This window comes from Lynx canadensis, chromosome A1 (genome assembly GCF_007474595.2).
Source record: "Lynx canadensis isolate LIC74 chromosome A1, mLynCan4.pri.v2, whole genome shotgun sequence".
Taxonomy (NCBI): domain Eukaryota; kingdom Metazoa; phylum Chordata; class Mammalia; order Carnivora; family Felidae; genus Lynx; species Lynx canadensis.
In genome coordinates this window covers 103,877,249-103,902,075 of record NC_044303.2, presented here as the reverse complement: position 1 = coordinate 103,902,075, position 24,827 = coordinate 103,877,249, and the positions used below count along the sequence as shown (strand labels likewise).

The window sequence follows — 24,827 nt, the reverse complement described above, 5'->3', positions numbered from 1 at the left end:
GCTTTTATATTTAGTTTCATTTCTCTTCCTTATTTGTCTTATTCTCTATAGCAGAATTGAATATTCGTGAATAATGCAGCAAAGACAGATGACAATATAAGAGGCATTTCCAAGTAACACTAACACGGAAAAGGGATGACTAATCAGTAATGTCAGTATGTATGCAAATAGAATTTTACACTAGCTGGTTGAAATCAGGGCTCTGAAAGTGGAGTCTGGACAATCTTAGGATTATATGGGTTGATGACCTTTGAATGTAAATGCAACACCATTTATGTGGGTTCCTTTTGGGGATATATAGTTTTTAATAGAGTGTCTAGAAAACTTTAGAGCTAATAGTCTGGATTTCATAAACCTAATGCCTGCAACAGCCAGACAAGTAGAATAAATGGTTAAAAAATACCCAGGGTAAGAGGCTACAGATGGATGTTCTGGTAAACAGGGAGTATAGAGAATGCATGTCGCATCTGAAGGAAGCAGTTCTCTCTGCCTTAAGACCATTGTTTTGCATTGTGAGAATTCAGGCCCTGATGGCCAGGTATTCAGATTTTTCAAGGAAAGCCAAATATATTATTTTTTCCCGTTTCTTTTCTCCTTCTCCTCTTCCTCCTTCTCCTCCTTCTTGTCACCTCCTTCTCCTCTTCCTCCCCCTCCTCTACCTCCTCCTCCTTCTCCTCCTTCTTCTTGTGAAACTCACTGTATATTTTCACTGGATGTAGGATTCTGGGTTGATAGTCCTTTTACTTCAGCGCTTCAAAAATGTTGGGTGACTTCTTTTTATCTTCCGTTGCTTCTGGTTAGAAATATTTGGGGGGGGGTTTGAATTGTTGCTTCCTCATAGGTAACATACTGTTTCTCTCTTGCTGCTTTTACATTTTTTTCTCTTTAATTTTTTAGTTTTGCGAATTTTGACTATGATATATCAGAGGATGTATTTCTTTGCATTTATCCTATTTACTATTGTTCTTTTTTCTTTGTAGATTTATGTCATTTTTCAAATTTGCGAATATTTCAGCCACTAGTTTTTAAAATATTTTTTTTTTTAGTCCCAGCCTCTTCCTTATTTCTTTCTGGGACCTCAGTGACACAAATGATAGATCTTTTATTATTGCCCCACTATTCACGAGGCTCTGTACTTTATTTTATTTTATTAAAAATTTTTTTTTAAGTTTGTTTATTTTTGAGAGAGAGAGAGAGACAGAGTGTGAGCCAGCAGGGCAGAGAGAGAGGGAGACACAGAACCAGAAGCAGGCTCCAGGCTCTGAGCTGTTAGCACGGAACCCGACATTGGGCTCGAACCATGAACCCGTGAGGTCATGACCTGAGCCGAAGTCGGAATCTTAATCAACTGAGCCATCCAGGCGCCCCGAGACTCTGTACTTTATATTTTTAGTCTATTTTCTCCTTATTCAGATTACATAATTTCTATTGATCTTTCTTTATGTTTATTGATTTCTGCCCCCTCTGTTTATTTCCATTCTGCTCCTGAGCCCATCCAGGGAGGTTTTCAACTTCAGTTAGTATATTTTTAGTTCTAAAATTTTTATTTGATTCTTAGTCATATCTTCCATTTCTTTGCTGGAGCTTTCTATTTTTCCATTTGTTTCAAGAATGTAATTTCTTGATGGAGCATTTTTATGATAATGGCTTTAAAATTCTTGTCAGATTATTCCAGCATTTGGATTATCTCAATATTGGCATCTGATGATTATCGGTTGTCATTTGAGTTGAGGATTTATTGGTTCTTGGTCTGACACATAATTTTGGATTGTGTTCTGGACTTTTAAAGCATTAGGTTATGATACTCTGTGTGCTACTTAAATATTCTATTGTACCAGGCAACAGACCTGTTTAGGTTCAGGAAGCGTGACCTACTTTTGTAGGTGGGTCATAGTTCCAACGTCAGTTTAGTTTTTAAACTTTTGCTCGGTGCTTTTGCTTATCCTGCTCGTGTGCTGCTGAGGCCGGTTTGAAACTTGAGTGGTATTCCATACCGCAGTTCACTTTTCAAAGCTTTTGCTGTATTGCTGCTAGTCAGTTTCACCCATGGGTTGGTTGGGGGTGTGACTGAGTTTATGCTGAGATAGAAGAATCTGTGTACCCAGCTCACTGTTCTGCTCATTCTGATCTCCCGATCTCCCTAGTCTGACGGGGAGAAGGTGGAGTGCCTCCCCTTGGCTGATCTTTCCTTGTTGCACAGCAAGGACTGTAGACATGGTTCCTGTTTATATTCATGTAGAGCAAGACGGGCTGTTGGATGAGGTAGGGGACAGGGCTCGGCCTCTTCTGTAGGTACTGCATAGTGGGGTTTGTTGACAGGATTCTACGCCATAGTATCCACAGCACCTGGGGAGAGGTGGGCAGGAGGAGGGACACTGCAGCCTCTTCTTCATTGTTGCAGTGTGGGGATGTGACAGGCTCTGCTCCACAGACACTGCCAATGCCTGATGAGGAGAGAGACAGGCAGTTTCTTCTGCGGTGTTTGCCTGCAGCAGGGGAGGTTTGGTCCAAAGGGTCTGTCCTAAGTAAGGGGTGTCTTCCTCTCCATGCTCTGGCTAGCAAGGGCAGGCTCTCTTTAATTTTTTTTGTGTTCATTTATTTTTGAGACAGAAATAGAGCATGAGTCTGGGAGGGACAGAGAGAGAGGGAGACAGAGAATCCGAAGCAGGCTCCAGGCTCTGAGCTATCAGCACAGAGCCCGACGTGGGGCTTGAACCCATGAACCACGAGATCATGACCTGAGAAGGGCAGGCTCTCTTTTATTATTTTTTAATATTTATTTTTGAGAGAGAGAGAGAGCGAGAGCTCGCATGCACATTCATGTGCATGCATGAGCAAAGGAGGGGCAGAGAGACAGGGGGGTACAGAGGATCCAAAGTGGGCTCGGTGCTGACATCAGAGAGCCCCTCATGAGCCCCGAGATCATGACCTGAGCCAAAGTCTGCAGCTTTACCGACTGAGCCACCCAGGCAAAGGGCGGCCTCTAATTTTTGCATCACTTTATTGCTTTGTGTTTCAGGTTGTAGGCTGCTCTAGTGTGAAGGCCAAGAAATAAAGGAGACAAAACCAAAGCAAACCAGGAAACTCACTATCCCATTGTTCCTTAAGTCTGTAGGTCCTTAGCCAGTCTGCCTTGTCTACCTCTCACGGTCTCCTGATAATCGCTGTGTGTATTTTGTTCAGCGTGTTTAGTTGTAGTTAGTGAGATTGGTACGATGCAACGTGTTTACTCCATCTCGTTTAGAAGGCTTGGCTCCTCTCTGGCAGCAATGAGTAGGGTATGAGGTTCTCATCTAATCATCCTCAGATTCTTGATGAATTTTTAATCAATCACCATAAGTATAAGTGACCTGTAATTTCAAACACTCAGGGAAATAAATTCGTTGTGAATATGATATTATATGTGCTGTTAATTTAGGAAAAGAATTTAAATAATTTCACTTTGCTAAGTTTGCTTCGCATGTTTTTACTTCTTAGTTTTTTAATTTTTTAAAACAATTTTTGTGTTTTTTAAAGAAGTTTGTTTATTTTGAGAGAGAGAGAGAGGACACAGGGGAGGAGGGGCAGAGAGAAAGGGAAAGAGAGGATCCCAAGCAGGCTCTGCCCTGTCAGCACAGAGCCCAATGTGGGGCTTGAACTCATGAACGTTGAGATCATGACCTGAGCCAAAGTTGGATGCTTAACTAACTGAGCCACCCAGATGTCCTGCTTCTCAGGTGTTTAATGCCATATTTTGGATACACAGAAAGATACAGGAAGGGTAACTTTTCTTCTCTTTTTTTCCTCTCTTTCTTTCTTTCTTTCTTTCTTTCTTTCTTTCTTTCTTTCTTTCTTTCCTTCCTTCCTTCCTTCCTTCCTTCCTTCCTTCCTTCCTTCCTTCCTTCCTTCTACAAATTACCTCTTTCTCTCTGAGGGACTATCTATCGTGCCTTAGCCTTCATATGTATAGGATAGGCATGGGATTCAACCTTGACCAAATGTGTGCTGTCTCTCAGGATTTGAATCATAGGCAGAGGAACAAAAATGACCGAATAGATTTGAAAGTTACCTCCTGTGGCAGCCACAGGGCCCTGCATATAATTTTGTTTTAGCTGACATGTTCCTGAAAGAGCAAGAGTAGAGCCTAGCACAGGGCTTGTGGGCAGGAAGTATGTCTTCGGAAGTGGTTCCAAGCAACAGATGCGGAGGACAGAGAGGCTAAAACAGGGAAGGAGGGAGAGTTCATTCAGAGATTCATGTTCAAGTTGATCACTGCTATAGGCAATTGAGATTTAATCTTGCTGGGGACCATATGGGGTACCATGTGAAAAGCAGCTCAAAATTACCCAGTTGGGGGATGGAAGATGGTAATATTTTTTTTTCCGGCAGCTCATGTCCCATTAATTGCCACATGAGTTGCTCTTCCTTCCCATCTCCATGTTTTTGTGCGTGTGCATGAGTGGCTCTCACAAGCATACTCTGGGGCAGAGAAGACAGTGTACGGAAGAGCCTGTCACATTATACCTGGGTAATTGTGTTCGGTAGCAATGGCCGAATAGAAAATTGACCCAAGAGGATATGAGGTGGGGCCAAGCGGTCTCCAACACGTATTTCCATCAGTGCCCCTTTTCAAAGCCTCACAGGTGCCTTGTTGTCCTTCCTCACCTTAATCCAATGAGCAATTCCCAAATCTATTTATGATGAATTCTCTCTCTTTTGGCATGTGTTAGCCAGAACAAATTTCTGTAGATTGCAACCAAAGAACCCTGACACTTCCATTAATCTGTTCTCTTTCACTGCGAGATAGTTTCATCTGTGGTAAAAGTCTGTCTCCTTCGTTGAATCTTGGCATGTCTATCAAAATGCTTGAGCTACGCTTCAAGGACCATATGCGTGTTGTTAAAATAGAATCTTCTGGCCCCAGATGCCGAAGTTTCCCTGTTAGCTTCTGATCCTTCACAGTTAGGCCTAACTTATTTACATAGTATTTAATGACAGGCAGGAATTCGGTTTTGAATCGATGTAAACAGGCAGTAAATTGAAAATACAAGTTAAAGAGATACAGGTGGATGTTATCACATAAATAGCATTTGGTTTTCTGAAATTATAATTATGACACTCCTGAATGATCTCCGATCCCACTGTATTATAATGTGACAGATGTATATGGCTGTGATTTCTCTAGCGATGCTCGCTGTTGCTTCCTTGTCATCTTTAATAACAAAGCAACTGGACAGATTAAATGGAAAAGATTTATTCTCTGTGAATGCCAGAGTCAAAGCATGCTGTCATAGTAACAGGTTAAAGCATTTCCACGAGGAGGTTATTATGCATGATAGGGTGGTACAGCCAGCCATCTCTTTCCATCCCATTGTATCAACGGCGCACTATATGCATTTCTAACTAGGAATTGATGGAGAGGACTTTTGTGATGACTGGCATCCAAATTTTAAATGCTAATTATAGTGAACACATTAAAAAATGCCCGTATCATCAGCGTATTGAAGTTGTACAAAGTAAACATATTGGCACACAAACCGTACCCAGATTGAAACACAGAACGTTTACCAGTCCTGCAGAGGCTGCCTCATTTCTCTCTCAAGTCACAATTCCTGGCACTGTGTAACTGCTATCTCGACCGCTGTCACAACAGATTCATTTTGCGTGATTTATTAACATCTTTGGGCATTTTATTTAAATTTTTTGTCAAGGGAGAGGTTACATCCGTTGAAATAAATCTTAAATGGTATGGTTTAATGAGTTTTGAGAAAGGCACACAACCATGTAACCAACAGCACTATCAAAGTAAAGAACATTCCCACAACCCCTGATTTCCGTGTGCCCTTCTCCAGCCCCAGAAGAGAAAGCAATGCTTCTCCTGAAAGCAACCACTATTCTGAAATCTTTTGCTCTAGGTTGCTTGGTCTCAAAATCCACATAAATGCGATAGTGTAGTACCTACTCTTGTATTTGGCTTCTCTTTACTCATTGCAAAGTTTTTGAGATTTATTTATGTTGTATGTATAATCCATTTGGTTTTCCTATTGACAGTAGCATTCTACATTATAAATGTAGTACTCCAATATCCCACAACACAAGATTCGATAAAGTATAGTTTTATTTCTTTTTCAATCCTTATAGCTTTCATTTAGGTTTCTTGATTAAATTTTTGGCTAAGGACCTCTAGTACAATGCCACATAGACTTGTTAAAAGTCAGATCCTGGCGGTATTCACAGTATGAAGGGAGAAAGAATTCACTGTTTCACCATTATGTGTAATGGTGGCTGTAGATGTTTTTAGGAAATACGTGTCCTCTATTAATTTATGGCAGTTCCTTTATATTTCTAGTTTGATAAAAGGTTGTATCATGTACGGGTGCCAAATTTTGCTAAGAAATTTTCTGCGTATATTGAGGTACTCATGTGATTTCCCTTTTATTCAGTTTATATGGTGAATGACATCAGTTTATACAAATGGTAAATTAATTTTGCATCCCTGGGATAAATCTCACTTGGTCATGTTATGTTATTCTTTGTATATATTTCCAGATAGGATTTGCTAATGGTTTGTTGAGGATTTCTGTGTTCATGAGAGATACTGGTCTGTAGTTATTTTTCAGTGTCAGGGTTAAGTAAACGTCACAAAAACGTTAGGAAATGTTGTGTCCTCCTGTATTTTTTTTCTTTAAATTTTTTCCCAAGTATGTATAAGAATGGATTTTCCCCCCAAATATTGGACAGAATTCATTAGAGAAATCACTTGAATTAACTTTTTTCTCCTTAAATATTTGGTAGAATTCACACATGACACTTTCGAACTGGAAAGATTTTAAGTAAAAACTCAATTTTTAGCAGATAGATTGTGATTTAAAAATGTTCCTTATTCTTGTGCCACTTTGGCAATTTGTGTATTTTGAGCAGCTGTCCATTTTCTTAGCTGTCAATTTTATTGCTAAAAAGGTCCTTTGTAACATTGGTAGTATATGTAGCGATTAGCCCTGATACTGGTAATTTGAATTTTTGTCCTTTTTCCTGGATCAGTCTTACTAGGTATTTTTCAATTTCTAAAAAATTTTCAAAGTATTAATATTTGGCTTTATTCAGGTTTTCTCTGTGGTCTTTTCCTTGTCATTGATTTCCATTTATTATTTTTGCTGTTTCCTTCATTCTACTTATTTTAAGTTTTTTTTACTCTTGTTTTTCTAACAAAGTTAAAAGTTGGACTTTTAAAAAAATTATTAAAATTTTAAATCCCTAGCAAGACTAATCAAGGGAAAAAAAGAAGGAGAACATGCACATCATCAACCTCAGGAATCAGAAAGAAGGCATCAGTAGGTATATATACAATAGACAATAGAATGAAAACAATAGGATATTATGGATAATTCTATACCAATAAATTCTACAATTTGGATGAATGGACAAGTTCCTGGAAAGACATATATTGCAGAAATTAACATAGAAAGAAATAGAAAGTATGATTAGTGCCATATTTACTCAAGGAGATGAATTCTTGATGACGAATTCCCTCCTCTCTCCCTGCAACTAACTGTCCATTCTTGAATTCTTACCCTGAGAATTCTACCAAATATTTTGTTAAATGTTTATTTATTTATCTTGAGGTGGTGTGGGGGAGCTGCAGAGAGAGAGGGAGACAGAGAATCCAAAGCAGGCTTCATGCTTTCAGTGCAGAGCCCAATGTGGGGCTTAGACTGATGAGCTGTGAGATCATGACCTGAGCTGAAGTGGGACACTTAACCAGGTGCCCCCTACCAAATATTTTTAAAAGATATAATTACAGCCTATACAAGCTCTTACAGAAAAATAACAATAGAGGAAGGCTTCATAATTCTTTTTGTGGTTTTGTGTTTCTAAGACCAAGGTCACCTAAATACTAAAACTTCTCAAAGACAAAAATAATAAAATAAAATTTCAGACAAAATTTTTATGAATATAGATACAGAATTCTCTTTACAAATTTAGCAAATCAAATCTAATAACATGTGGAAAGGTTAATATGTGACCAATGAGTTCATTCCAGGAATGAATGAGCTTGATTTGCCATTTGAATATCAGTCATTATAATTCATCTTATTAACAAAATAAAATAAATTTGTGTAATCTTCCATTGTATGTAAAAAAAAAAAAACACATAACAAAATTTGAAACTGCTTCGTGACCTTTCATCAAGTAACAAAAGGGCAGTGCCTTAATATGGTGAAAGGCATCTATGGGAAATCTATGGCTAATACCATACTTAATGTTAAAACATTAATCCTTTTCCTTTAAATTTTGAAAAAAAGCAAAAATATCTTGTTTTCACTATTTCTATTCAACTTTTGCTAGAAGTCCATACCAATTCAGTAGGGTAGAAAAACAAGATAAAAAAAGTACACATTGGAAAACAAGAAGTAAAACTGTCATTATTTGAGAATGATATGATTGTGGTTCTAGAAGACTCTGTGCTACTTATAAGAAAAATGATTAAACTGAAAAGGGTATTTTGAAAGATCAAGAATATAATATTAACATATAAGTCAATTACGTTTCTATATACTTTCAACAAACCATCTGTAAAGTAAGTTAAAAATTAATACCCTCATAATTATATTTAAAAACATCAAATCCTAAGTAGTAGATCTAATGAAAGTTATGTTAGATCTCTCCATGGAAAACTATGAAACATAGCTGAGAGAAATTACAGAAGTCCTAAATAAATATATAATATCCTCTTCATGAATTGGTGGAGTCATATTGTTCTCTGTTGTACCTCAACTGATCTATAGATCCAATATCTATCAAAATCCCAGCAGGCTATTTTGAAGAAATAAATAGGGTGTTTCCAAAATATATACAGAAGTGCAAACAATGTAGATCAGCCCAATCAATCTCAAAAAAGAACTAAGTTGGAGGACTTAACAGTACTTGGCCTGAAGATTGACTATAAATCCCTAGGAAGTAAGACAATGCATCATAAGTATGTTCAGATGAATAGATTAACAGCAGAGATTAGAGAATCCAGAAAATATATGTATGTGATGTATATTCATATTTCCATATGTGTATATAATAAACATACAAATACACATTTCTATATAAATGAGGATAGAATAATAAGGCAACGAAAAAGAAAAGTAAATTAAGAAATAGAACAGTATGACTGTGCAAATGCATGCATAGCCAGTCGGTCTTTGATCAAAATATTAAATTAAATCAATGAAAAATCAGTCTTTTTTTTTTTTTTTTTTAATTTTTTTTTTCAACGTTTATTTATTTTTGGGACAGAGAGAGACAGAGCATGGACGGGGGAGGGGCAGAGAGAGAGGGAGACACAGAATCGGAAACAGGCTCCAGGCTCTGAGCCATCAGCCCAGAGCCCGACGCGGGGCTCGAACTCACGGACCGCGAGATCGTGACCTGGCTGAAGTCGGACGCTTAACCGACTGCGCCACCCAGGTGCCCCTCTTTTTTTGTTTTTTAAGTAGGTTCCGCTCTGGATGTGGAAACCAACATGGGGCTTAAACTCACAGCTCTGAGTTCAAGACCTGAGCTGGGATCAAGAGTCAGACACTCAACCAAATGAGCCATCCAGGTGCCTCCAAAGCAAAGACTTATTTAAAAAAACAAAAACAAACATAACCAGAATACCTGGGTATCAGTGAGAAAAAGAAACCTTGACCTCTATCTTAAATTTTTATACAAAAGTAATTTATTATGTTGGTTATCTACATGCAAAAAGAATAAAACTGGGCCTTAACACCACAACCAAAAACCTCTGGGACACAGCAAGGACAGTCATAAGAGGAAAGTATATAGCAATCTAGGCCTTCCTAAAGGAGGAAGAAAGATCTCAGATACACAACCTAACCTTACGCCTTAAGAAGCTGGTAAAAGAACAGCAAATAAAACCCAAAATCAGCAGAAGACAGGAAATAATAAAGATTAGAGCAGAAATTAATGCTATTGAAAAACAGTAGAACAGATCAATGAAACCAGAAGCTTGTTCTTTGAAAGAACTAACAAAATTGATAAACCACTAGCCCGTTTGATCAAAAAGCAAAAGGGAAGGACCCAAATAAATAAGATCAAGAATGAAAGAGGAGAGATCACAACCAACACAGCAGAAATAAAAACAATAATAGGGGAATATTATGAGCAATTATATGCCAATAAAAGGGGCAATCTGGAAGAAATGGACAAATTCCTAGAAACATATACACTACCAAAACTGAAACAGGAAGAAACAGATAATTTGAACAGACCCATAACCAGTAAGGAAGTCAAATTAGTAATCAAAAATCTGCCAAAAAACAAGAGTCCAGGGCCAGATGGCTTTCCGGGGGAATTCTACCAAACATTTAAGGAAGAGATAACACCTATTCTCTTGAAGCTGTTCCAAAAAAATAGAAATGGAAGGAAAACTTCCAGACTCTTTTTGTGAAGCCAGCATTACCTTGATTCCAAAACCAGACAGAGACCCCACTAAAAAGGAGAACTATAGACCAATTTTCCTGAGGAACATGGATGCAAAAATTCTCAACAAGGTATCAGCCAATTGAATCTAACAATACATTAAAAAAATTATTCACCACAAGCAAGTGGGATTTATACCTGGGATGCAGGGCTGGTTCAATATCTGCAAAACAATTAACGTGATTCATCACATCAATAAAAGAAAGGACAAGAACCATATGATCCTCTCAATAGATGCAGAGAAGCATTTGACAAAATACAGCATCCTTTCTTGACAAAACCCTCAAGAAAGTAGGGATAGAAGGATCATACCTCGAGATCATAAAAACCATATTTGAACGACCCAATGCTAATATCATCCTCAATGGGGAAAAGCTGAGAGCTTTCCCCATAAGGTCAGGAACAAGACAGGGATATCTACTGTCACCACTGTTATTCAACATAGTATTGGAAGACTTAGCCTCTGCAATCAGACAACACAAAGAAATAGAAGGCATCCAAATCAGCCAGGAGAAGGTTAAACTTTCACTCTTCACAGATGACACGATACTCTATATGGAAAACCCAAGAAATTCCACCAAAAAACTGCTAGAATTGATTCCTGAATTCAGCAAAGTTGCAGGATATAAAATCAACACACAGAAATCGGTTGCATTCCTATACACCAACAATGAAGTGACAGAAAGAGATACCAAGGAATTGGTCCCATTTACAGTTGCACCAAAAAATAAAATACCTAGGAATAAATCTAACCAAAGAGGTAAAAAATGTATACACTGAAAACTATAGAAAGCTTATGAAAGAAATTGAAGAAGACACAAAAAAAAAAATGGAAAAAGATTCCATGCTCCTGGATAGGAAGAACAAATATTGTTAAAATGTCGATACTATAGAAAGCAATCTACATATTCAAAACAATCCCTATCAAAATAACACCAGCATTCTTCACAGAGCTAGAACAAATAATCCTAAAATTTGTATGGAATCAGAAAAGACCCCGAATAGCCAAAGCAGTCTTGAAAAAGAAAACCAAAGCAGGAGGCATTACAATCCCAGACTTCAAGCTGTATTACAAAGCTGTAATCATCAAGACAGTATGGTACTGGCACAAGAACAGACACTCAGATCAATGGAACAGAATAGAGAACCCAGAAATGTACCCACAAACGTACAGCCAACTAATCTTTGACAAAGCAGGAAAGAATATCCAATGGAATAAAGACAGTCTCTTCAGCAAGTGGTGCTGGGGAAACTGGACAGGAACATGCAGAAGAATGAACCTGGACCATTGTCTTACACCATACACAAAAATAAACTCAAAATGGATGAAAGACCTAAATGTAAGAAGGAAGCCAGCAAAATCCTTGAGGAGAAAGCAGGCAAAAATCTCTTTGATCTAGGCCGCAGCAACTTCGTAGTCAACACGTCTCTGGAGGGAAGGGAAACAAAAACAAAAATGAACTGCTGGGACCTCATCAAAATAAAAAGCTTCTGCACAGCGAAGGAAACAATCAGCAAAACTAAAAGGCAACCAACAGAATAGGAGAAGATATTTGCAAATGACATATCAGATGAAGGGTTAGTATCCAAAATCTATAAAGAACTTATCAAACTCAACATCCAAAAAACAAAAAATGAGATCAAAACCACAATGAGATGCCACCTGACACCTGTCAGAATGGAAAACATGAACAGCTCAGGCAACAACAGATGTTGGCGAGGATGCGGAGAAAGAGGATCTCTTTTGCATTGTTGGTGGGAATGCAAGCTGGTGTAGCCACTCTGGAAAACAGTAGGGAGGTTCCTCAAAAAACTAAAAATAGGAGTACCCTATGACCCAGCAATTGCACTACTAGGTATTTATCCAAGGGATAGAGGTGTGCTGTTTTGAAGGGACACATGTACCCCCATGTTTATAGCAGCATTATCAACAATAGCCAAAGTATGGAAAGAGCCCAAATGTCCATCGATGGATGAATGGATAAAGAAAATGTGGTGTATACATATATAAAATATATATATTTTACACACACACACACACACACACACACACACACACACACATATATACACACACACACAATGGAGTATTACTCGACAGTCAAAAAGAATGAAATCTTGCCATTTGCAACTACATGGATGGAACTGGAAGGTATTACGCTAAGTGAAATTAGTCAGTCAGATAAAGACAAAAATCATATGATTTCGCTTATATGAGGACTTTAAGAGACAAAACAGATGAACATAAGGCAAGGGAAACAAAAATAATAAAAAAACAGGGAGGGGGACAAAACAGAAGACTCATAAATATGGAGAACAAACTGAGGGTTACTGGAGGGGGTGTGGGAGGCGGGATGGGCTAAATGGGTAAGGGGCACTAAGGAATCTACTCCTGAAATCATTGTTGCACTATATACTAATTTGGGCGTAAATTTAAAAAAATAAAAAGTGAAAAAGAAAAACACCTCTCTTTCTGATACAAGCAGGCAATTGAGAGGGAGGGAACGAACTTTTACAAATAAATCTTGTAAAATGACAATATTTGAATATACCCTTCTAAAATAAATTTTTTAAATGTTCAATAATCACATGAAAACATTTTATCAGGAAAATGAAGATAGAAAGTACAATGAGATATTGTTAAACACTCATTTGTTGACTAAAATTGAAAGTACCAGCAATACAAACTGTTGGCAAGGATATGGAGTAAATGCAGTTCTCATGTTGCTAATGAGAGTATAAAATTGTCAAATCATTCTGGAAAATGGTTTGGCAATTTCTAAAAAAATGAATTATACAGGGGGGAAAAAAGAATAAAACTGGGCTACTTTCTGACACCATACACAAAAATAAACTCAAAATATATCAAAGACCCAAATACGAGACCTGAAACCATAAAACTCTTAGAAGAAAACATAGGCAGTAACTTCTTTGGCATCAGCCTTAGCAACATTTTTATAGATATGTCTCCTCAGGCAAGGGAAACAAAAGCAAAAATAAACTATTGGGACTACAGAAAAAGAAAAAGCTTTTGCACAGGAAAGGAAACCATCAACAAAATGACAAGGCAACCTATTCAATGGGCGAAGATATTTACAGATGATATATCTGATAAAGGGTTAATATTCAAAATATATAAAGAACTTACACAACTCAACACCAAACAACCAAACAGCCTGATTAAAAAATGAGCAGAGGATCTGAATAGACATTTTTCCAAAAAGATATACAGATGGCCAGCAGACACATAAAAAATACTCAACATCACTAACCATCAGAGAAATGCAAATCAAAACCACAATGAGGTATCACCTTACACTTGTCAGAATAGTTTGAATCAAAAAGACAAAAAAATGGCATGTGTTGGCAAGGACGCAGAAAGAAAGTAACCCTCTGCACTGCTGCGGATGCAAATTGATGCAGCCAGTGTGGAAAGCAAGTATGGACGTTCCTCAAAAAATTGAAGGTAGAATTACCATATGATCCAGTAATTTCACTATTGGATATGTACCCAAAGACAATGAAAACACTAACTCAAAAAGATAGACGCACCCCTATGTTTATTATAGCATATATACAGTAGCCAAACGATGGAAGCAACCAACCCATGTGTCCATTCATAGATGAATGAATAAAGAAAATGTGGTACATATATACAATGGAATACTACTCAACCACAAAAAAGAATGAAATCTTGCCATTTGCAATGACATGGATGGAGCTAGAAGGTATAATGCTAAGTGAAATAAATCAGAAGAAGACAAATGCTGTATGGTTTTAGTCATATGTGGAATTTAAGAAACAAATTGAATGAACAAAGAAAAAAGACAAAGAAACAGATTCTTGAATACAGAGAATGAACTGGTGCTTGCCAGAGGGAAGGTCAGCGGAGGAAGAGTAAAATAGATGAAGGGGATTAATAGTACATTTACCTTGATAACACTGGGCAATGTATTGAATTGTTGAATCGCTATATTGTACACCTGAAACTAATGTAACACTGTATGTTAACTATACTTCAATGAAAAATAAATAAAATAATTTGTGATGGTTAATTTACTGAAAAGTTAAAACACAGCCATAATGCTTACACTAGAAAAAGAAAATAAGAAAATAAGAGAATATCTCTGGGATGTTGGTGGAGTCAAAGATTTCTTGGTTGATGCATAAAAAGGACAAACTTTCAATGAAATTATTGATAAAGTGGGTTTCATCAAAAGACATCATGAAATAAATAAATAAACAGAATATAAAACTAATATAAAAGCCAGAAAGTGGGAAAAATAGTTATAACACATACATTTGAGTTGCCTAAAAAAATACAAGGAACACTGTAAATTCAATAATAGAAGCATGAATGTCCCAGATTTTAAAAATGTGCAAATTGCGTCAATAGACACTTCACAAAAGATGATATATGAACATTCATTAAACACATAATAAGATGTTTATTATCATTTCTCATCAAGGAAAGAAAAAATTCAAACCACAGTGAGATACCATTTCACATTTATTAGAATAGCAGAAAAATGATATCTATATATCTAACAACATATCTATATCTATATATTTATCTCTGTGTCTATAACTGTATCTATATATAAAAATGCCCAATATTGGTGAACACGTGGAGCTCCTGTAATTCTTCGACATTCTTTTACGGAAGATTAAAGCAATGCCACGGCTTTGGAATAATATTTGGCAGTTCTTTATAAAGTTAAACATAGGGGCGCCTGGGTGGCTCAGTCGGTTGAGTGTCCGACTTCAGCTCGGGTCATGATCTCACGGTCTGTGAGTTCGAGCCCCGCGTCGGGCTCTGTGCTGACAGCTCAGAGCCTGGAGCCTGTTTCAGATTCTGTGTCTCCCCCTCTCTGCCCCTTCCCCGCCATGCTCTGTCTCTCTCTGTCTCTCAAAAATGAATAAACTTTAAAAAAAATTTTTTTTTAAAGTTAAACATAAATATCCTATGACCTAGCAGTTTCATTCTTAGGTATTTTTCAAGAGAAATAAAAACATATTCACAGAACGACTTGTAAAAGAATGTTTATAGTGGCCTTGTTCATAATAGGCAAAAACTGGATACAAAATGTGGGTACAACCCAAATGTCCTTCAAAAAGAATATGGATAAACAAATTGTGATGTGTTCCCACATGGAAAAGTCTATAGCAATAAAGCTATGGATGTATGCAACAAGGGGTTTGAAGCTTAATGTTTAATCATGACATATGCAAACAAAACTGGACACAACAAGAATACATGCTATATGATTCTATTTACAGGAACTCCAGAGACAAAACTAATCTATGGTAAAGAAATCAGGGTTGTTGTTGGGGACTGCGGTAGTTATTTGATTGGAAAAGGGTATTAGGAAATTTTTGAGGTGACGAAAATGTGCCGTAGCTTGTTTTTTTGTGTGTATATGTGTGGCAGTTATGGGAATGGGCATACATAATTATCAAAATTCAAATGAACGCCTCAACTCTGCATTTTATGATATGTTAATAATTTAAAACATGTCCACCAGTGCTTTGGATTTGATTCCGTCCATTTTTTCTTTTCGTGTTTTTGAGCTTTGTTGATAGGTTTATACACGTTTAGAATTCCTTACCCCTCCTGCCGCCAGAATATATTGTCTTTCTTTATACATCGGTGTTTTTTCTTTCTTTTTCTTCTTTTGTCAGGCAGTTATTCATGGATCCTCTTGTGCCTGTTGGGCTTGTTTGGAGGCTTGTTTCACTTTGGTCCTTGGTCCTGGGTCATGGCTTTCAATCTAGGGCATAGTCCTGAGTTGTAAGGTGTGACCTTTGAGGATCTCAGCACTATGGCAAATGTGCTTGGTGGCATTCCTGCCCCTGGCTTGGCCAGGACTCTTGTCTCTCTTTGCACTGCTCCACTTGTGGAATGTCACTGTTTACACACATGGCCCTGTCCTCAGCCAAGAGCTTGAGGCAAACTCTCACACTGACCTCTGGGCCCTCGGACTTTCTGTTTTTCTCAACTCTGCCTTATAAAGTCAGCCGTTTCTGCAGATCCAAACAACCACCTTACTCCTCAACTAGGATGGTCTTGCCCTCCAGCCTGTGCTTGGGGTCTCCCCTTCTGTGCACCCTCCAGCAAGTGCTCGTAGGCAGAAAACTATGATAAATGTGGAGCCGGTTTTGCCTGCTCTCTTTTTCTCAGCTGGCTGCCTCTTGTCCAGTTCCTGAAAATCATCGCTCAGATACATATAGTCCAGTTTTACAGTTGTTTTCTCAGAAGGGCTCACTGATACCAGTTACTTCATCACGGTTGGAAACAAAATTCTGTTATTGATATTTAATTTCTTGAATATTTTTTTAAAGTGTATGATGTATTTATTTTGAAAGAGAGAGAGCGAGAGGGAGCATCCGAGCCCGCATGTGAGCAGGGGAGGGGCAGAGAGAAAGGGAGAGGGAGGGAGAGAATCCCAAGCAGGCTTTGCATTGTCAGTGCAGAGCCCGATGCGGGGCTTGAACTCACGAACTGTGAGATCGTGACCTGAGCCCAAACCAGGAGTTGGAGGCTTAATTGACTGAGCCTAGCCAAGTGCCCCCATATTTAATTTTTAAGGTTCATTGATTCTAGAGGAATGCTATATCAATGTTGGTGTTGTGGAGATATAAGATATTTACATATAATTTGTTTTATGGAGCAGGAGTATAACTAAACAGTCTTCTTTAGGAACAAAAAAGCTGGTGACTACTGTTAGCAGGTAAATTTACTTCACCTCTGATACGGCGTGACAAAGCTGTGGCTTAAAGTAACTGACTACGCAGTACTATCCGTCTTTAAATCTCAAGCGAAACCTGAAACCAAGAGTGCCAAAAACAGAAGCAAAAACAAAACACAGCGGTGTAATACTGTGTGTGAGAAACAAAGGTTGTATTTGTTCTCACAAAATGAGTAAACATGAGCCAACAATTCATTTTCACAACTACCCTTTAGCAATTGCTGTTCAGAATTCCAAGGTATCCTTTTAATTGATTTCTTCAATTAGAAAAACCATTTGCGATTTTGATCCTCTGACTTTAGACAGAAGTGAGAGACGATATAGGGCCTGAAGAAACAGCATTCATGACTCTTACTACAGGGTGAACCCCATTTCCAAAAAAATCACTGGAAAACAAACAAGAAGTGGAATCCTGTCTCTCATTTTTAACTTACAGATTTAATTCCACTAACCTACTTAAATTCCTTAAATGGAACTTGCAGATGAAAACCTCAATATACTTCTGTTTTTGTCCATTTTGCTCCTTTCGTTTCCCCAAATTGAAGCATTTCCAAACAAGGTGCAAGAAAACAAACAATACCTTACCTTGTAAAGTTTGGTTTACCTAGGATATCTTGTGAAGGTAGAAGTTTCCTTGGTTAAATTGCCAGATAACTGTATACCCGGTTTTTACAATTTTAGTACATGCTAAAATAGGTTAAATTTGAATGCTGGACTCTTAGGCTTACCCCCTTCATTCCCTAATGATAGTGAAGAAACTGCATTGTGTTCCAGTGGTCCTCAATGGGGGTGGAGGACAAGGGTGGGGGTGATGGCTTGAGATAGGTGGGGCTTTGAAGGGTAGGGAGTGGGGGAGATTTTACCCTCTAAGTGACGTTTGACAATATCTGGAGACATTTTTGGTTGTTGCAACTGGGAGGGGGATTCACTGGCATTTGTTGGGTAAAAGCACAGGGTACCCCACTCACACCAAAGAATTATTTGGCTTAAAATGTCAACAGCCTCAGGGTTGAAAATCTCTGCCGTATTCGTATGGACTTATGCTGTATTCACATACCAGCTGTGCCCCTTGTTAACTACATAATCTTGAGAAGAATATTAAAATGAGACTTATGTTTCAGTGTTGTCGTGAGGAATAGCTTTAAGGAATAGGGATTTAGTGCACCGCTAAGAAGGTAATAGACCTTTAATAATTGGTAGATATTATTAATGCTACTGTTGCTTTACATTTGTTAATTTACATTTACATAAGAGACTCCTTAGTGTTCAGATTAAATTTATTTCACCTTTGAAAAGAGAGAGGGAAATATGTGAGAAAGCCTGTTCGTTTGTGTATAGGGAGTTTTCCACAGCATTTTCCCTTGGAGCATAAAAGGAGACCCAAAGGTTACACTGACAATATGTAGGGCTATATATTGAATATATTTTGGTTTCATATGGACCACAAATCACAGACACCTTTGTGGTGCACACTGAGACCCGACCAGATACATGTTTTGTTTTATAATATTACTGGTCCCACCTTCAAAAACAAGGTAAAATAGTTGGACCAATAACTGGAGCTTACTTGGCTGATGAGAAATAGAGCACTTAAAATAATACCGTTTAGGGGCGCCTGGCTGGCTCAGTCAGTTGGACGTCCGACTTCAGCTCAGGTCATGATCTCGCAGTCTGTGAGTTCGAGCCCCGTGTCGGGCTTTGTGCTGACGGCTCAGAGCCTGGAGCCTGCTTCGGATTCTGTGTCTCCCTCTCTCTCTGCCCCTCCCCTGCTGGCACTCTCTATCAAAAATAAAAATAAAAATAAAATCATTAAAAAAATTAAAGTATTATAATTTATAATATGTTGTATATTTTAGAATATATGTTATGTATTTTATAAAAATGTTTTTAAGTTTATTTATTTTGAGAGAGAGAGAATGAGAGTGAGGAGTGGAGGGGGGAGGAGCAGAGCATGAGGGAGAGAGAGAGAGGGAGAGAGAGAGAGAGAGAGAGAGAGAGAGAATCCCAACTAGGCTCTGCATTGTCACTGCAGAGCCTCATGCGGGCTCAAACTCACAAATCGTGAGATTACGACCTGAGCCAAAATCAAGGGTAGGACACTTAACCAACTGAGCCACCCAGCACCTCTAGAATATATATTAAATATTTTAAACGTGAGGATACAAATGCTGGTCTGCATGTCATGTTTATTCAGAGAAAATAAGATGAAACTCTATCTCTAAAGACTTCTCATGTATAAAGGACAACTGAAAATCTTGGGGCATATGCCAATGTATAATAAATATTATCATCCTATGTCAGGCTCGGAGCCTGGAGCCTACTTCAGATTCTGTGTATCCCTCTCTCTCTCTGCCCTCTCCCACTCACACTCTGTCTCTGTCTCAAAAATAAATAAACATTAACAAAATATTATCAAATAGGCTTGCTTTTTTAAAAAAAAGTTCATTTATTTATTTTACGAGTGAGCATGGGAGCGAGATTGGGGGAGGGGCAGACAGAGAGGAAGAGAGAGAGAATCCCAAGCAGGCACTGCACCTATAGTGTGGAGCCCACTACTTGAACTCATGAACTGTGAGATCATGACCTGAGCTGAAATCAAGAGTTGGATGCTTAACCAACTGAGCCATCCAGGCACCCCTAGACTTGCTTTTTATTGCAGAGTTTTCTTGTCAAATAAAGTGGGGCATAGGACTTTAAAGTAGAGCTTTGATGTCTACTAATTAATGGGCTACCTAAACAGGAGCCATTCATTCCTTGATCATTGTTTACTGAGTGCTTACTAAGTGCTTGCTCCTGTCCTAGAAGTTGATAGTATTACTGTAAGTAGAATAATCTAGTGGGAGAGGTAATCATTAATCAAATAATCATATAACATGTATTGTCACACTATAAGAAGTACTCTAAAGAAAAAATAAAGGAGCTTACAACTGAGGTAAGAAAGTACTACTCTGAACAATTCTAGTAATTTCTGAGACATGTTTTGCACTATTTTCTTTATTCGTTCATTCATGCGTTCATTCATTGATTCATTCATTCACTTGAGAAAACTTTATTAAATCCGCCCTAGTTACATTCCAGGCACTGTGCTAGTAGCTGGGGGAAAAATTGTAAATAAAATATTCATGGTGCCTTCTTGAAATTTATAATTTAGCTATTCGAGTGACCAAATGTTTTAAAGAAGTGAAATTAGACATTGCCATTTCCCTTGCAAAATCACAAATAAGGAAAAAAAAAGCAAACCAGAGAAATTATCTGCAAATTAAATTAAACCACCCAGGTATTATTAGTGAAGTCAATTATATCCTGACCTTCATGACAACACGTGTACCAACCTGCCATTTATTGTCACTGTTTGCAGGAAGAAAGGAGGCACTGTTGACATCATTAAGTAATGACCTTGATTATTAAAAAAGGAGAAGATGCAGAAAAGAAAGTCAGAAGACTGTCCTGACTGCAACATGGTTTTCTAGCAGACAGGAGATTGGCTCTGACTGGAAGACTTACCCTTTGTCATCCGTTCCTAAAATTAATTCTATTTGTTTAAATATTCACAAAACATATAATTGCTTATTTTGCCTCTAGTGAATAGCTACTATAGATAGATTTTAAAATAAGAGGTCTCAAATTCAATAATATATTTTTATAAATGATTATTTCAAATTCCATTTATTAAAGCTTAATTACTGTCTCTCTATATAATGAGTCCACTGCGTACCTTATAAACGCTTCCAATAATCACATGAAATTTTAATGAATACACAATAATGGTCTTATTAATTTTAAATTAAATGTACTTGTTCATTTTTGAAAATAAATTTAAAGTGCCACTATAAATAACTCAGGAAAGCGAATTCATTTTTACACGAGATAGACTATTAGTTTGGAAGTTTATAACTGTAAATACTCTGATTTTTCTCAAAGAATAAGAGTAGATAATGTAATTTGAGTGTTTTTTTTCTTTGTGTGTGTTCTATGCACATATAGTGATTACAGGATATACATTACATGGATTATTTAGTTTAATTTTTATGAAACAGTAAGGCAGGGCTCGTATTATGTTCAACTTAGAGATATGGAAAAGTGGTTTACAGAGGTTAAGTGGCAAGCTCAGAATCATGTCTTCTAGGAATTAATAGGATTTCAGTCTGACTGTCTAAAATCACAGGGACTTAAAAATAAGACAGTCCCATGGACTTAACCACTGTTTTAGTAGAGTAACATTGTTGACCTCATTTCTAATTTCAAATTAAATTTCACTTGGTTAGGGGGCTCTTCAAAGCTGGAAAATTTCTCAGTGAATACATTGTTGAAAAAACTTGGGCTTTGTCAGTGACAATAGGCAAAATGATATCAGGGCAAGCTGAACATCTTTGCCTTAAACGGGGGAAAGTGTGCTGGCACAGACCATATTGGCCCACAGGAGAGGGTTGTTAAATAGTAACTGCCACACCACTGAGTGTAACTAAAATCAACAAAATCAGGCTTTCTGCTCCTCCCCGTTTGACAGACAGCTGCGTCTTCTGGTGCAGTGCCAGCCACATCTGCAAGTCACAGTGGTGAAGGTCGGAGTAAATGGAGTTGGCCGTATTGGGTACCAGGTCACTGGGGCTGCTTTTAACTCTGGGAAAGTGGAAACTGTCACCAGCAATGACCCCTTCATTGACCTCAGCTACATTGTCTACTTGTTCCAGTATGATTCCACCCATGGCAAATTCCACCGCCCAGTCAAGGCCGAGAATGGGAAACTTGTCCTCAATGGACAAGTGGAACCCATCTCCACCTTCCAGGAGTGAGATCCCACCAGCAACAAATGGGGTGATGCTGGTGCTGAGTGTGTTGTGAAGTCCACTGGAGGCTTCCCCACTATGGAGAAGGCTGGGACTCACCTGGAGGTTGAGGCTAAGAGGGTCATCATCTTTGCCCCTTCTGCTGATGCCCTCATGTTTGTGAAGGGCGTGACCCACGAGAAGTAAGACAACTCCCTCAAGATGGTCGGCAATGCCTCCTGCGCCACCAGCTGCTTGGCTTCTCTCGCCAAGGTCATCTATGACAACTTTGGCATCTTAGAGGGACTCATGACAATAGTCCATACCATTACTGTCACCCAGAAAACCATGGACAACCCCTCTGGGAAGCTGTGGCATGATGGCCAAGGGGCTGCTCAGAACATCGTCCCTGCTGATACCGGTGCCAATAAGTCTATAAGCAAGGTCATCCCTGAGCTGAATGGGATGCTTATTGGCATGGCCTTCTGTGTCCCCACCACCAACGTGTCAGTCACGGATCTGCTCTGCTGGAGAAAGCTGTCAAATGCAATGACATGAAGAAGCTGGTGAAGCCGAAATCAGAAGGTGCCCTCAAAGGCATCCTGGGTACGCTGAGGGCCAGGTTGTCTCCTGCAACTTTAACAGCGACACCCATTCTTCCACCTTTGATGCTGAGGCTGCCATTGCCCTCAGTGACCACCTGTAAAGCTCATTTCCTGGTATGATAATGAATTTGACCATAGCAACTGGGTGGTGGACCTCATGGTCCACATGACCTCCAAAGAGTAAGAGCCCCCTGGACCACCAGCCCCAGTGAGAGCAAGAGGAAGAGAGAGGCCCTCAGCTGTTGGGGAGACCTTGCCTCATTTCATCTCACAACACACTGAGAATCTCCTGACCTCTACCCAGTTTCCATCCCAGATCCCCTGAAGAAGGTGAGGGTTTGGGGAAACCTACCTTGTCATGTACCACCAATAAAGGATACTGTATCCAGTCAAACAAACAAACAAAAAAAACAAAACAAACAAACCAAAAAATCCAAGATGCCTGTTAGGGAAGCAGATCCCTGATGTCTTTCTTGTTCTGTTAAAAGTAATCATAATGCCATAATGCTTTGTGATTATTCACATATTAATGGAAATTTAACTCTTTTTTAAAAAGTTTTTATGTTATTATTTATTTATTTATTTGTTTTTTAGAGAGAGAAAGAGATCATGTGTGCATTTACACACATGAATTGGGCAGAGGCAGAGAAAGAGGGGGAGAGAGAATACCAGACAGGCTCTGTGCTGTCAGTGTGGAGCCCAATGCAGGGCTCGATGTAGGGACTCAATCCTGCGAACCCTGAGATCATGACCTGAACTGAAATTGATAGTTGGAACGCTTAACCAACTGAGCCTCCTGGTGCCCTGGAAAACTGTTTTCTACTTTTATATTTAGTCTAGTGGAAAGCCATAGGTAAACATCCTATGAAAAAACCCCAACCCTTTATTTCTAAAAAATGATTTTACTTTCATATATGTGTGTTTTTCATTTTCATTTATACCTTATGTCCTTTATGTCTAGAACAGTACTAAGACTGTCAATACTGGCACAAACTAACATCTTGCATGTTTTATCTTACCTTAACTTATCCCTCCTTTGATGCTCCTGCTTATTTTATGCCTATCTGAGTTTCTGACCTATATTCTTTTCCTTTCCTCTAAATAACTTCTTTTAACATTTCTTATAAAGCAGGTCAATTGGCAACAAATTCCTTCAAGTTTTATTTGTCTAAGAAAGTCTTTATTTCTCTTTTACTTTATTTAAAATATTTTTTTTTTTTAGAGAGAGCAATAGAGAGCAAGACCAAGTGGGGTAGAGGGGCAGACGGAGAGGGAGAATCTTAAGCAGGCTCCTTGGGCCTCGATCCCACAACCCTGGGATCATAATCTGAGCTGAAATCAAGAGTCAGTTGCTTAACTTACTGAGCCACCCAGGCCCCTCTTACTTCTGAAGGATTTTTTCAGGGTATAGAATTCTAAGTTGGTGTTTTTTCCTTTCAACATTTTAAATATTTCACTCCACTCTCCTTGCTTGCACGGTTTCTGAGAAGTCAGGTGTAAATTCTTATCTTTGTTCCTCTATAGATATGATATGGTTTCCCCCCCTGGCTTCTTTTAGGATTTTTTCTTTGTTTTTTTTTTTTAATTTTTTTTTTCAACGTTTATTTATTTTTGGGACAGAGAGAGACAGAGCATGAATGGGGGAGGGGCAGAGAGAGAGGGAGATACAGAATCGGAAACAGGCTCCAGGCTCTGAGCCATCAGCCCAGAGCCCGACGCGGGGCTCGAACTCACGGACCGCGAGATCGTGACCTGGCTGAAGTCGGACGCTTAACCGACTGCGCCACCCAGGCGCCCCTGTTTTTGATTTTTTCTAGTTTTACCTGAGTTTTAACAAAGCTCTGGGAAAAGTGTGTGTGTGTGTGTGTGTGTGTGTGTGTGTGTGTGTATGAGTGTGTGTGTGTATGAGTGTGTGTGTCTATGTGTGTATATTGCTTAAATAAATTCTAAAACAAATTATCTCTGATGCTCAGCAACAAGACAGACAACTTCTTTTTTTATGGATAACTTCTTTTCTTCTTTAGGATATTATTATTATTTCTTCTCCTCCTTCTTTCTTGTATCTTTTTTTAATTTTATTTAAAAACATGTTTTTAAATGCTTATTCATTTTTGAGAGAGAGAGACACACAGAGTGTGAGTGGGGAAGGGGCAGAGAGAGAGAGAGATGGAACCTGAAACAGGCTCCAGGCTTTGAGTTGTCAGCACAGAGCCCTATGTGGGGCTCGAACTCATGAGCTGTGAGATCATGACCTG

At 38.4% G+C, this 24,827-nt stretch overlaps 1 pseudogene; it reads left to right on the top strand.

The window, feature by feature from the left end:
• Positions 1 to 2,214: 2,214 nt before the first annotated feature.
• Positions 2,215 to 22,937, top strand: LOC115515597 (annotated as a pseudogene).
• The last annotated feature ends 1,890 nt before the right edge of the window (positions 22,938 to 24,827 follow it).